The sequence below is a fragment of the Chaetodon trifascialis genome, chromosome 3, assembly GCF_039877785.1.
Source record: "Chaetodon trifascialis isolate fChaTrf1 chromosome 3, fChaTrf1.hap1, whole genome shotgun sequence".
In the NCBI taxonomy this organism is placed as follows: Eukaryota; Metazoa; Chordata; class Actinopteri; order Chaetodontiformes; family Chaetodontidae; genus Chaetodon; species Chaetodon trifascialis.
The window spans coordinates 5,513,676-5,525,886 of NC_092058.1; the positions used below are offsets into that span (position 1 = coordinate 5,513,676).

Here is a 12,211-nt window from a genome sequence, read left to right on the forward strand (position 1 = left end):
CTTCTTGAAGCATGTTCTGGTAAGCAAGACCCTCAAAGTGCGTTTGATCCATAAGTCAGTCAGAGCACAGTAGGCACACAGATCAGATAATCCACATTTGCTGGAGGATGTAAGGGATGGCAGGAATTTTAAAGACAAGGATATTTGTCAGCAGTGCATGTCTTCAGTGTCCATTATCTTGTACCAGGATTCCTTTGAAGTGGCAAATCCCCTTGGCTCAGCAGTAGCAACTTGCTGTTTCTATGCCCCTGTCAGAAGTCTCTCCACATAATAGGTCCTCTGTAGACTCCATACAGCTTGATATGCTTTGCAAGGAAAAGGTTGAAAGTATATTAGGAGGAGAAAGTGTTAAGTCCTCTTGTAAAAGATTTGAGGGATCTTAAAGAGGCAGGGGTTGAGCTAGACACCGGTCAAACAACAGTGTGCTTGGAAGATAACCTTGGGTCAAACATGATTAGTGGCTTCAAAAAAAAAACTTGAAGGTTTCCCTCTTTCCCCAACTTTACTCACTTTAGTGACATTTCAGTAGTCGTATAAATTTTATATCTCAGTTCATGTGCTGATCATGTGACTTCTTTTTATTTCTCACCAGAGTAACTTCCTGTCACTTTATAACTGATGATGGTGTTTGGATTAACACCAAAACATCCTGGTCATTGTTCTTTTAATTGTCCAGTGATTTCAATAAACCTCTTTAACAGTTTACAACCTGGATATCTCAGGAGATTAACCAACATTGTTGTTAAGATTTGTCCTGTATGCAACATTAATGTCCCTTGCCTGTTACATACCCGTTTAAGTGATGAACTTTACTACTTGTGGGTTTCTTTTAGAGATGTTTATACTTGTGCTACAATTTTGTGGCCTGTGTTAGAAAACTTTGAACCTCTGTGGCATCAGTGCTATGTGCAAAAAACCTTTATTTACAGCTCTAGGCAGTAACGGCATTTAAGAAAAAAGTATTAAAAGCAAAATTAACTTAAATGTATCAATAATAGTACACAACCAACAATAATATTCTGCCCAGAATTTGTCTGGAGTATCTCTATAAGGGCCCTATCACAGAAGTATTTCTAGCAGCAAAATTATCGACCTAAATCAATCAATTTAAATGGAATTAATGTGTTGATTTACTAGCACAGACAATGGTATGAATTCATTATTGTGACTTTGTCAAAATTAGAGACAAAATCACAATCATAAGATAAAATCTCATAGTTTCATTTACTGCATGAAACACATGTCAGATTTCACTAATGAAATTAACTTTTATGAGTTACTTTAACCATTCCTTACTTTTCATCTGTTGATTTATTTTTCTGGCATGAATGGGCTTCCATACCCTGGTCCACCGCCTTTGTGTGTCACAGCTCACCACTCACTAAATATTACAACTTTAATGTCAAAATATTACAACTTCGTTATGACTTCTAGATTTAGATCATCTCAAAATATCATGACTTGATTTTCTAAATATTACAACTTTTTTCTCAAAGTATTACGACCTTCCTCTTGAAATATTATGACCTTGTTCCTATGTATTTCAATGTTATTCTCAAAAGTCTCTTTTTTCCTCCCAATCTCCAATCTCCTGTCTCTTGATATTATGATTTGTATTCTTTAAATATTATTACTTTTTCGTGAAAGATTGGGTTATGACCTTTTTATTTTATTTTATTTTGGCTACATTTCTCAAACCAATACATGTAACAGCTTGTTTACATGTAGATTTAATCTAGATATATTATCACTTGTTTCTTTAAATGCTACTTTTCTGCGTAAATAATATGACTCTTTTCTTGGAATATAACATTATTCTTGAAATGTTATCAACTTGAATCTTGAAATATGATGACTTTATTCACAACATGCTACAACTTTATTCTTGAAATATTATGCCTGTTTCTTCAATGCATTTCGACTTAATTCTCAATATCTATTTTTTTGTTCCTACCAGCAGCAATCCTCCCTCTTAATATTATATTTTAGGAAATAAGATAGAAGATACTCTGCAATAATAAAATGAGATAGCATCTCATCATTTGATTCTCTGCATGGGCGGAAATGAGCCTCCATACAAGGCTTCAGAGTAGATCCAGATGTGGATTTCTTCTTCCTCTCCGATGACTCTTCCTCTCAAGTTTCCAGGGCTTCAGCCTGGCTCCTCACCCCGGGGCTGATGTTCTCGATAGCGGGGCTCTGTTTCTGTCTGATTACCTAATTAATTCACAGATCCACCTTAAATACAGGGTAATCCCGGGTTGGTCCCTCCCTCTCTCGCCGTCTCCGGCACCACCTCACCTCCCTCTCTCGGCTCACCAGCTAGCCAGGAAAGGACGCTGATTCGGACGTTGGGTCTTTTCTCTGGTCCTGTTTGAATGTGTTGGACCCCGCCACCCCCCCACAGTCCCACCCACCGCTCTCCAACACAAACACATCTCCAGTCCTCTACCACTGGATCTGCTCTTTGTTTCTCAGAGCCTTTCCCTCCTCTGCTTTTACTTCAGGAGAGAGAAAGCGAGTTTTATTCTCCCTTTTAACGGATTGATTTCTGACTGATTCCGGATCTGCTTCGCACTCCTTCCTCGAGGCTGCCGCTGCAGGACCAGAGCCGATGCCCCCACCAATGTAATTACAGTCAAAGAAACTGGTTTAAACGCCGGAACAAAGGGACGCTGAAGATCTTTCCCCCACCCGGTCTGTCAATCATTTTTCACCACTGCAGTTGTCAAGTTGGAGCCCTGCTGGGAAATGGACAAACCCCTCTAAACTGAAGACGCTGCCCTGCCTCACCAACACAACCACAGGACGTGATTTGGACGAGGATCCCCCGAGTGGAGGTAACGTCTGTTCTCTGTTTTTCAAACTTTATTCGCCACAAGTCCGATTTCTTTCACCTCACTTGTGGCTGAAAAGCAACAAACGTCACGTCGTTTGTCTGCCGGTGCCCGGTAAAGTGATTTTTAAACGTGTTTTAAGGAGTATGTCGTGTCCCCAGTTGTCCGCACCGCTTAGCATCCGGGTAACGTTCATAACTGCTGTTTCTTTACCTTGATACCCACTTATTAGCAACTACAGGCGAATTTGGGATTTTCCACAGGTGTGAACGCACAACTATCCCGTTCAGGGACATGTTAAATTCAATGTTCTTGTTTTTTTCCGCCAGATTAATCTTGACAGTGTCTCACAAACTCCCAGGGCACGTTTCCCACCCGTTTCTTCTCGCCAAACGTCCCGACAGTTAGCTAGGTTACAGCGTCGATACGTGCCTTCCTCTCGTCTGCAGTCAGCGCTGTCAGGTCTCCATTCAAAAATGCGGAGGTTAAACTCCGCTAACTTGCATCGCTTTTCGACTGGTCAAAACGCTTGTTAGAGCCTACACTGTGGCACCGTACGGTCATTTACAAATGAACACGCCTATAATAGATCGAAGAGCACTTATTTTTGAGAAAACATCAACTTTTAGACTTGGTATGCAGCGCTCGCTAGTTTCTGTCGCCCGCCGCTGTGTTTTCCAGCTAGGAGACCGCGGGTGCGTATCACTTGGTAAACTTATAATTTTAGTGAAATAAGATGTTTGTACATGTACAAGACACATGCCGAATTGGCGAGCTGCTTCCAGTGATTCTGAATATCTTTTTTACAAATTTACCGAATCTTCACGTCCCCTATTTAACCAAGAAATGCCTTTTAAGTGGTCGGGTTCTGAATGGCGCTGTTGCGACGGGCATCCCCGTGCGACAGATCGGCATGTGTCGACTGTTGCAGTGGCTGCGAGGCAGGAGTCAGACCGCCTGCGGATGTCTCTCAGTGTCTGGAAACAGTTTGCACATAGTCTCTACGTGCAATGTCTTGTTTTCCGGGTGATATTTCCCATTGGTGACCAAAAGAGCCCTTTGTCTTCAGTAAATGAGACGGTCTCTGGTAACTTAATCAAGAAAGGGACCAGTGTTTGCTGCGGCTGTTGCTCCTGTTTTGATATGAAAAACTGTGTTTCTGGGTGACCGTGGTGTCCTCACGCCGCTGTCATGAATGCGGCGCCTTCAGGAGAAGCTTGTTCAGCTTGTTGGAGTGGTTCGTCCACATTTAGCACCTGCATTGTAAATAGTAGTTCTGCTTTTCAGGCTGTCACAATGACGGGCGGCAGTTAACGAGGATGGAAAAAATCCTCCGCGAGCTCCACGAGCTCGATTTGTGTTAATTAACGAGCGAAGAACCGTCCTTACGTCATCTGCCAAGATGGGCGGATGGGCACCAGTAGCAGCGCCGCTCCTCTTTCCTCCTCTCCTCTCATTTCATCCATCTCCTCCTCCTCTCTCCTCCGCCCCTCTCGATCTGGGTGTGTCCTGCCTTATTGCGTTAGGAAGGAGGGGGGATCCCGCATCTTGGATCATGGTGACTCCTCAGCTTGTGACCTCCAAACGAGGGCATTGCTCCTTCTGTTTTCCTCTGCTGCTAAATTCAACAAAAAGAGGAGCGGTTTGCACGGAAAATCAGATCCAGAGAAAACTTTGATGTCCGTTTGTCGAATTAGGTTGAATTTGAGGTGATTCTGAGGGGAGCGATGGCTCGGTGACTCTGTTGTTTACTGGATCCCAATGGGAAAATGGCTGGTTTTGATAAAATGTGCTTGCTTTCACTGATGAACTTCACCGAGTCCACATCTGTCATTTGTTAACAAAACTTATTTACAATCACTTGAATTTAAGGGAGAAAGCACATTATTAGCAATGCACTGCTCTGATGTACAGGATCAGTAAGGGTGTGAGACCAACATGACACAATTTCATAAACCTTGCAAAGCGATGTGATTACAACAAAGTCATATTGACAGGTCAAAAACTCAGTTAACATGTTTTCAGTCATTAGACCGTCACCAGGTAGAATTTAGAGATGGATATTGATAAAGTGGGCTCAAGTGATTTATAGCGATGTGCAGAATTCTGCAGGTTTCTCCACAGGACGATAGATATTAAAATTTGCACAATCTGACGAGGATCTGTTTTATAAATCGCTGTAAACTTCTTTGGGTTTGTGGGCTGTTGGTCAGGCAGATCACATTGGGCTCTGCTTAACTTAACTCCATCAGCGTTCCTTTCAACCTGCGTTGTGCACTTCACCATAAAGCAGTGGTTTTCCTACATTTCCCAGAAGACCTTTTGACAAGCAGACAGAAGAGATGAGATAGTAAATGTCCAGGTTTGAGTTATGTGCTTCACTGGTTGTTGAAATGTTGAACGAAGCCATCGCGGTTGTCATTGTGTTTTACCTGCCGTCCGTCAGACGCTGCAGGTGATGCGACATGTGGCTCTGATGAACCGGTCGCTGTGGTTCCTCTTGGCTGATGGATTTCTCTCCGTGAATCAAATGTTAGTTTCAAAATGGCGTCTCTTTTAAAAGCCCTCTAAATCCACTGTTTTTGAGCTGAGGACGCCTTCATTCTTGTCCCGGTCGTGTTCAGTGTAACAGCGGTTCATTGTCTTCTTCCAGAGGAAATCTCCAAAGTGCACTGCAGTGTCGCACTTGGGGCATAATCATAAGCTGTTACTCAGCTGGATTGAACATTAACATCAGAGTTATGTACGTAACCACAGTTCTATGAAGTCTTGACAACATCTATGCTTTAACGCAGCTGTGCTCATGCATGTGTTTTTTGGTGGAAGTGGGTTTGAAGTGTCAACGCCTCTGACTGACCTTTGCAGTGAGGCTGCAAACGGGTGACCTCAATGATGGACATTTTGTAGACAAGCGACTGATCAATTGATTGAGAAAATTTTAACCATTGTTAGTTTCAGTGCTAGCTAAAAGTGGGAATTATGCACCTGCAGAGATTCACGTTAACACCTCTATGAGCCTGCACAGCAGAGCTGACATGCACACCCCCCAAATCTCAGCAATGCGTCACTCAGATATACAGTATGTGACGAGCAAGCTGACTGGTTCATCTAACATCCTGTTGTAAGTTTTCTGTGTCTTTCTGTCAGAATTTGGGTGCACTTATATTTCAACATCCTGACAAGTGGTCATCTAGCACAGCAGGGAAACTGAATCCCTCTTCAAGGCTCTTAAGATGGTTGTTGTCCATCCGGTCATTGTTCCATCTGTTTGCCCTGATAAATCTGAATTCTTTCAGGTTTGTTTTGTGGATGTAGTGGTTTGTTTACACTGTCAGTTTTCCGTTGTCTGAATACAGTTTCTGAACAGAATGGTTTTGCCTGACACTGCGTAAGTCCATCTTAACATGCTGTGGGAAAACCCTGATGTGAGCAGATGAATGTCTCCGGTTACACTTAATAAGTGATGAGTGGGTGCCCTCCAAAATCAGGCTGGCACAGTGCCGCTTTGTGCTGGAAGGGTGTGGTTTCCACTCCAGCTTTTCAGCTCTCCCTTAATCGGTTAGCTTTTAATGTGAAAACTCTGCAGGAAGTGTTCAGCGTCATTGGCTGTATCCTAACATCGACTGAGAAAAACTGGAAATTCTTTGAGAATGAAAATATTAGTGTTTAAAACAGAAAGGGAGGGCAGCAGCGTGGTGACTGTGACATGACAGAGCAATGCTTTTCAGGCCTTTATTTGTTTGCACTGTTAATTGAGACTGCCATTATTTGAATACTGCCTTTTGTATGAGAAGTTATAAGTCAGCCCTGTGGTGGACTGGTGGCCTGTCCAGCTGTAACCCAGTCTGTGCTGGGATTGGGTACAGCCCTCCACCACCCTGCACAGGATAATGGATAAGTATAGATAATAGCAGGATGGATGGAGCCAGCTTGGGTCTCCAGCAAAGACAAATTAGTTACCTTTCATTGCATGCGGTTGAAATTATCCTAATGAAGATAATGAAAATAATGCAGCTTTCACTCTGGTGAATATCATCCCTGCAACCTCGACGTGAACCCTGCTTTGAGCGGAGGACATGCCCGTATGTCCTCCGCTTCACCTGCAGACAGATGAGTGCTCTGTTTGTGTCGGAAGCTGCTGCTGAGGTCCTCATGACCACAGAAAGTGACGGGTGCTGACTCAGCGTGTCTGCCCTCCTGCCGTCCGGCAGAATGTTCAGACTCCTTCAGCAGCTGCGAGAGGGATAGGTTTAATATTGCATTTTGATTTATTCAGTCAGTCAGTCAGGTTCTTTACCGGGGAAGGCTCTGTGCTAATCCCACGTGTCACTTTCACCTCTGTCACTTGTTGCTCACGTTCCAGAGGGTTTTACTGAAGTAAAGTGCTGAGTCTGCGGTTGCATATGCATATAAAGCTGTGTGTCATCACACCACACCAGCGAGTGTCTGGTTTATTTAAAGACTTAAACGATCGATTTTTGAAATTGCTGGTGAGACTCTGGGCTGAAGTTTGATAAGGAACAGCTTGATGTAGTAGCTTTTTTTTGTTTGTGTCAGTGATTGTGATCAGACAGTTAAATCAAAGAATAGCTCGACCTCACGTTGAGGACAAAGCCTGTGGTGGCCTGTGAGCTCCTGTTGTCCTTTTGATTTGAATTATGAATGAATCTGTCTGAATTTCCTGTTTTGTGTGGATGAACAAACTGCTCTCCTCACTTCACAGCATGAAATTCTTCAATTCTTTTTCAGTTCCATCAGCGTTCCTTTCAACCTGCGTTGTGCACCATAAAGCGGTGATTTTCCTACATTTCCCAGAAGACCTTTTGACAAGCAGACAGAAGAGATGAGATAGTAAATGTCCAGGTTTGAGTTATGTGCTTCACTGGTTGTTGAAATGTTGAACGAAGCCATCGCGGTTGTCATTGTGTTTTACCTGCCGTCCGTCAGACGCTGCAGGTGATGCGACATGTGGCTCTGATGAACCGGTCGCTGTGGTTCCTCTTGGCTGATGGATTTCTCTCCGTGAATCAAATGTTAGTTTCAAAATGGCGTCTCTTTTAAAAGCCCTCTAAATCCACTGTTTTTGAGCTGAGGACGCCTTCATTCTTGTCCCGGTCGTGTTCAATGTAACAGCGGTTCATTGTCTTCTTCCAGAGGAAATCCAGCTCCCCAAAGTGCACTGCAACGTCGCACTTGGGGCATAATCATAAGCTGTTACTCAGCTGGATTGAACATTAACATCAGAGTTATGTACGTAACCACAGTTCTATGAAGTCTTGACGACCCTCAGATGTATATCTATGCTTTAACGCAGCTGTGCTCATGCATGTGTGGTTTTTGGTGGAAGTGGGTTTGAAGTGTCAACGCCTCTGACTGACCTGCTCCGCTGACAGTGAGACTGCAAACTATGGAGTATGGACTATGGAGTCCAGGGTCCGCAGCCATCTGGAACTTGATTTACAGATCACAATGGTCTGAGTCTCCCAGAGGCCCAGTTTCCTTCCTCACTGCTGAACTCTGAACTTTTGGGAGTCTTCTGTCAGTTTGGGACTGTTAAACTGTTGAATGATGACACTCGCGATGCTTTTTTATGAACTGAAAATGTGTTTTTTTGATTACACGTACACGATGATGTTTTTGTGCCTTTCTTGACATTTTGTCGGTTTTTATGCTTGACTCGAAGAAACAATATTTCATTCAACCCAAAATGACAAAATCGAGCTTGAAGCTTGACAGCTGTAGTGAGTAAGCACCGTCCATGATTATGCATTCATGGTCCCATTAGACGAGTTGGTTGCACAGATGCGATGTAACACAGATGACTGTCTTGTGATATTTAATCATGGTATATATGCTGCTTTACCCTTATGATGGTGCTTTGGGTAACATATTGTGATAGTATCTTGTCATGATGACCTTATTTGTGTGTGTGAACAACACGACAGAAGCACAATCCAACACAAACCACTGAATCCTGTGAGTGAGTAAATCCAGTCGACGGGTTTCTTTCCTCTGATTAAAATGGAGATGATGGGTGTTAACGATCCGTCACTGCGTCCCCAACACACAGCCGTACACCTCCAGAGACTCTTGCTTCTGTAGAATCAGTGTACGATATCATTTGGTGCTGGTCCCTTATGCCGGTGTGGACGGAGGTTTTTGAAATTCAGTGAAATGTGGAAACCCCTCTGCAGACGGAATTCCTGCCTGTGAACCAGATCCAGCAGTGCACACTTTGTCTCTTATGTAAGTCCACATCAATTATTAACGGCTCAGTCCTATATTTAAGATATGGAGGCTCTCAGCTCAGCAGAGAGTGTTTGTGAATATAATGGAGCTATTGGCCTTTATCATTATTTTATAACCCTGCTACCAGGCAAGAGTTGATCCCCATGCAATGAAGAACTGCTGAAACATGACCATGTCTAATTTTTTATTTATTCATCTATTTGTAAGTTTAACCTTTAATTAACGTCTGGCAGGTGTCTTTTCAGGTCTGTGTGGGGGCTGAATTTTAGCTGCCATTTTCAATAAATTCTCAAAGTGTCTGCAGTCTAAGCTGAAGTCCAACTGTTCTGGCAAATTCAGGCCAAGTTTGGACACAATTTCATCCTCCCACTGCAGCTTCAGGGCAGGCTCTTACCTAAAAATTACTTTTAAACATTAAATCTTTGTTGGTTTTTGGATGTAAATTTGAGGAGTACACTGATTAAAATGTGGACTGATAACGTTGCCTTTGTGTCACTCTTCCTCACTCGCACCAGCTGAATGAGCAACACATGCAAATTTAAGACCAGTTCTGGACTGTTAAGCACATGTTAAAGTGCAGCTAACCATAACAACAGCACTGATGCGTCAGGCTCCCTCAGCAGTTCGCTGACAGGTGAAACTGACCTCACCGCGGATTAAACTGACTGCTGACGGCCTTACACGGAGACCCCTCGTTACCGTGGGCTCGCTCTGCACCTGCTTTTTGGAAATATCCACACAGATGACGCGGAGGCGTCAGCAGGATCGATGATTGTAACTGGACCATCTGAGAGTGTCCTCCTGACACACACTTACATAATGCCTGTGTGTGATGGTTGGCAGGTGTTTAGTGGGTGGCAATGTGGGAGTGTGTGTGTTTGTGTGTGTTTGTGTGACAGACAGGAAGTTTTGAGCAGCAGGATGAACAGTCAACAACAGCCTTTTCCTCAACAACGTTTAAAAACGATGAAGTAAATCAAAGAGTCTGTTTCTCTACCCACAATCTAATTATTCATTATTGATTATCAAATCTAATTATTTTCAGCTTTCATCATTTGCAAGTAACTAATAGTGTAAATGACTAAAACACAAACATTCAATTTAGATCTTTTTACTGGTGGACTAATTGATGGTGACAGCCTGTAGCTCCAACCTGAAAATGAGACGAGCGGCAGAAGACATGAAACGTGTCAGATCCAAATATGGGAGGTCCAGAGTTTGACTGAAAGCAGAGCGGTGTTTCTCCGAGCACAGCCATCAGCTGCACAGTGTGTGTCAACCAGTCAACAGCCAGAGTTTGATTTCAACCGTTCTGGATTTAACGTTAATTATCTGCAACTAACACAAACTGCTGCCGGTGACAGGGGAAGCAACAGTTAGCAGTGGCTAAAAATGTGGAGCTGTTGCCTCTTTTGTACATTGCTCTTAGCTAATAAAAAACAGTGAGGAGAGATAAAAGGTTTGAGAAGAGATTAGTGCCAGAGCTTAACGAATCCGGATATTTTGGGAACTGGGAACTGAATCTGAAATGAGACCGGCTATCAGAACCCAACCCTTTATGTGATGTTTTTCCAGTAAGCGCCAACAGTGTGTGACCCGTCAGTTGAACTCCAATATCTTGTTTTATTTTCACATGAAATACAAGTCGGATCAACCATGATAACACTGCTTGTACTTGGATAACTTGTACTAAACCTAGAAACACATACATTCAGGGAGTGAAGGAGGAATACAGCCACCCACACAACTCTGATTGGTCAGTTTTCTCCCATCCAGCGAAACAGCTGTCGGTGTGCACAGCAGCAGAGGAAAACATCATCGATGTGGACCATGATTCAGAGGCAGGTGTTTGCCATCCTTTAGGCTCAACAGGAGCAACATGTGTTGTTTTGTATACCACATTCAAATGAAGCGGGAACCACGCTCATCGCACACAAGCCGATCAGGTGCTGTGGTGTGAACATGAAGCTCAAAAAGAAAAGCTCTTGGTCTGAAGAGGAGGCAGCGATTAAGCTTCTCCTCCCTATCCAAACATTAAGAAAACATGCGATGCTGCCGTCTGATTGCATCGCTGCTTCCTGGTTTCATGCATCCTCACATCTGCAATGTGTATGTACAAACTGCCATCATAAGAATAAACTAATAACACAAATTAGGAGGATAAAAAACAGGGAGGAGGAAAAATAAAATTAACAACAGACTAATTAACCACAATCTTATGTAGGAAATCCAGATTATAAAAGCTTATAAAAGCGTGTGCACACCCTTAGCTTTCATCATTATAAAGGGCTGATCTGAAATGTGAAAGGAGGATTTGTGTCTGTATCTGATTTTTCCATCCCGATGCTCTAACTTTAACTTTTCTCACCTCCTGAAGGTGAGGGTGCTGCTGTGACACATGTATGTGTGAGTGCGCGTGTGTGCGCGCGCGCATGTGAGCGTGTGTGTCTTAATCCTGATGAAGCCGTCGGTGCAGAGAGGTGTTGAAGCTTGTTGTGAATGTGATGAGCTGCAGTGAGCTGAGCTGCATGTGTGTGGGTGTGTGACGCCGTGTACTAACACACATGGATGTGCGTGCGTGCGTGCGTGTGTATGTGTGTGTGTGGGAAAGTTACATGTGTGTGTATTTGCTGCTCTGTGGGTTGTAACAGCGTTGATGTGCAGCAACAGTTGCCATGAGGATCAGTAATTATCAGTTTGTGGAGCTCTATCAGCTGATACTCGGTCTCCACAGATTGATCTACCAATGATCCCCAATAATCCTTCAGGTTGTTCGTGGTTTAAAGAAATATTGCTTAAAGCACGCATTTGATAGAACTTGCGATGAAAAGCATCAGTAAATTGCTGTAAATGTTTAAAGGGAAGTTAAGCTCTGGAAGTTTGACGTTTATTGCAAATCTAAAAATCTGACGTGTTTTAATAGTGAACTTGTTTGTAAGATACACGTCAACTTCAGGGTGAAAGTATGACCATTTAATTAAGTTTTAAGTTGTGCACTCCATTCAGCAGCACACTCCACTCCTGCATCACATGTCCAGATAATTTGCCAGCATCCCATTAAATAGGAATTCAGTAAAATTACAACCCTCTGCGTGCACAGTGTGTTCTCCTATCACATGTGCAGC

General features: G+C 43.2%; 1 protein-coding gene across 5 annotated transcripts in view; it reads left to right on the forward strand.

The window, feature by feature from the left end:
• Positions 1 to 2,138: 2,138 nt before the first annotated feature.
• LOC139328621 (plasma membrane calcium-transporting ATPase 1-like) overlaps positions 2,139 to 12,211 on the forward strand; it is an 87,920-nt gene continuing 77,847 nt past the window's right edge. For all 5 annotated transcript variants that reach the window (XM_070958473.1, XM_070958475.1, XM_070958476.1 and 2 more), the window contains exon 1: positions 2,139 to 2,840. The gene's annotated coding sequence lies outside the window, so the exon portion shown is untranslated. The remainder of the gene's footprint in view (positions 2,841 to 12,211) is intronic.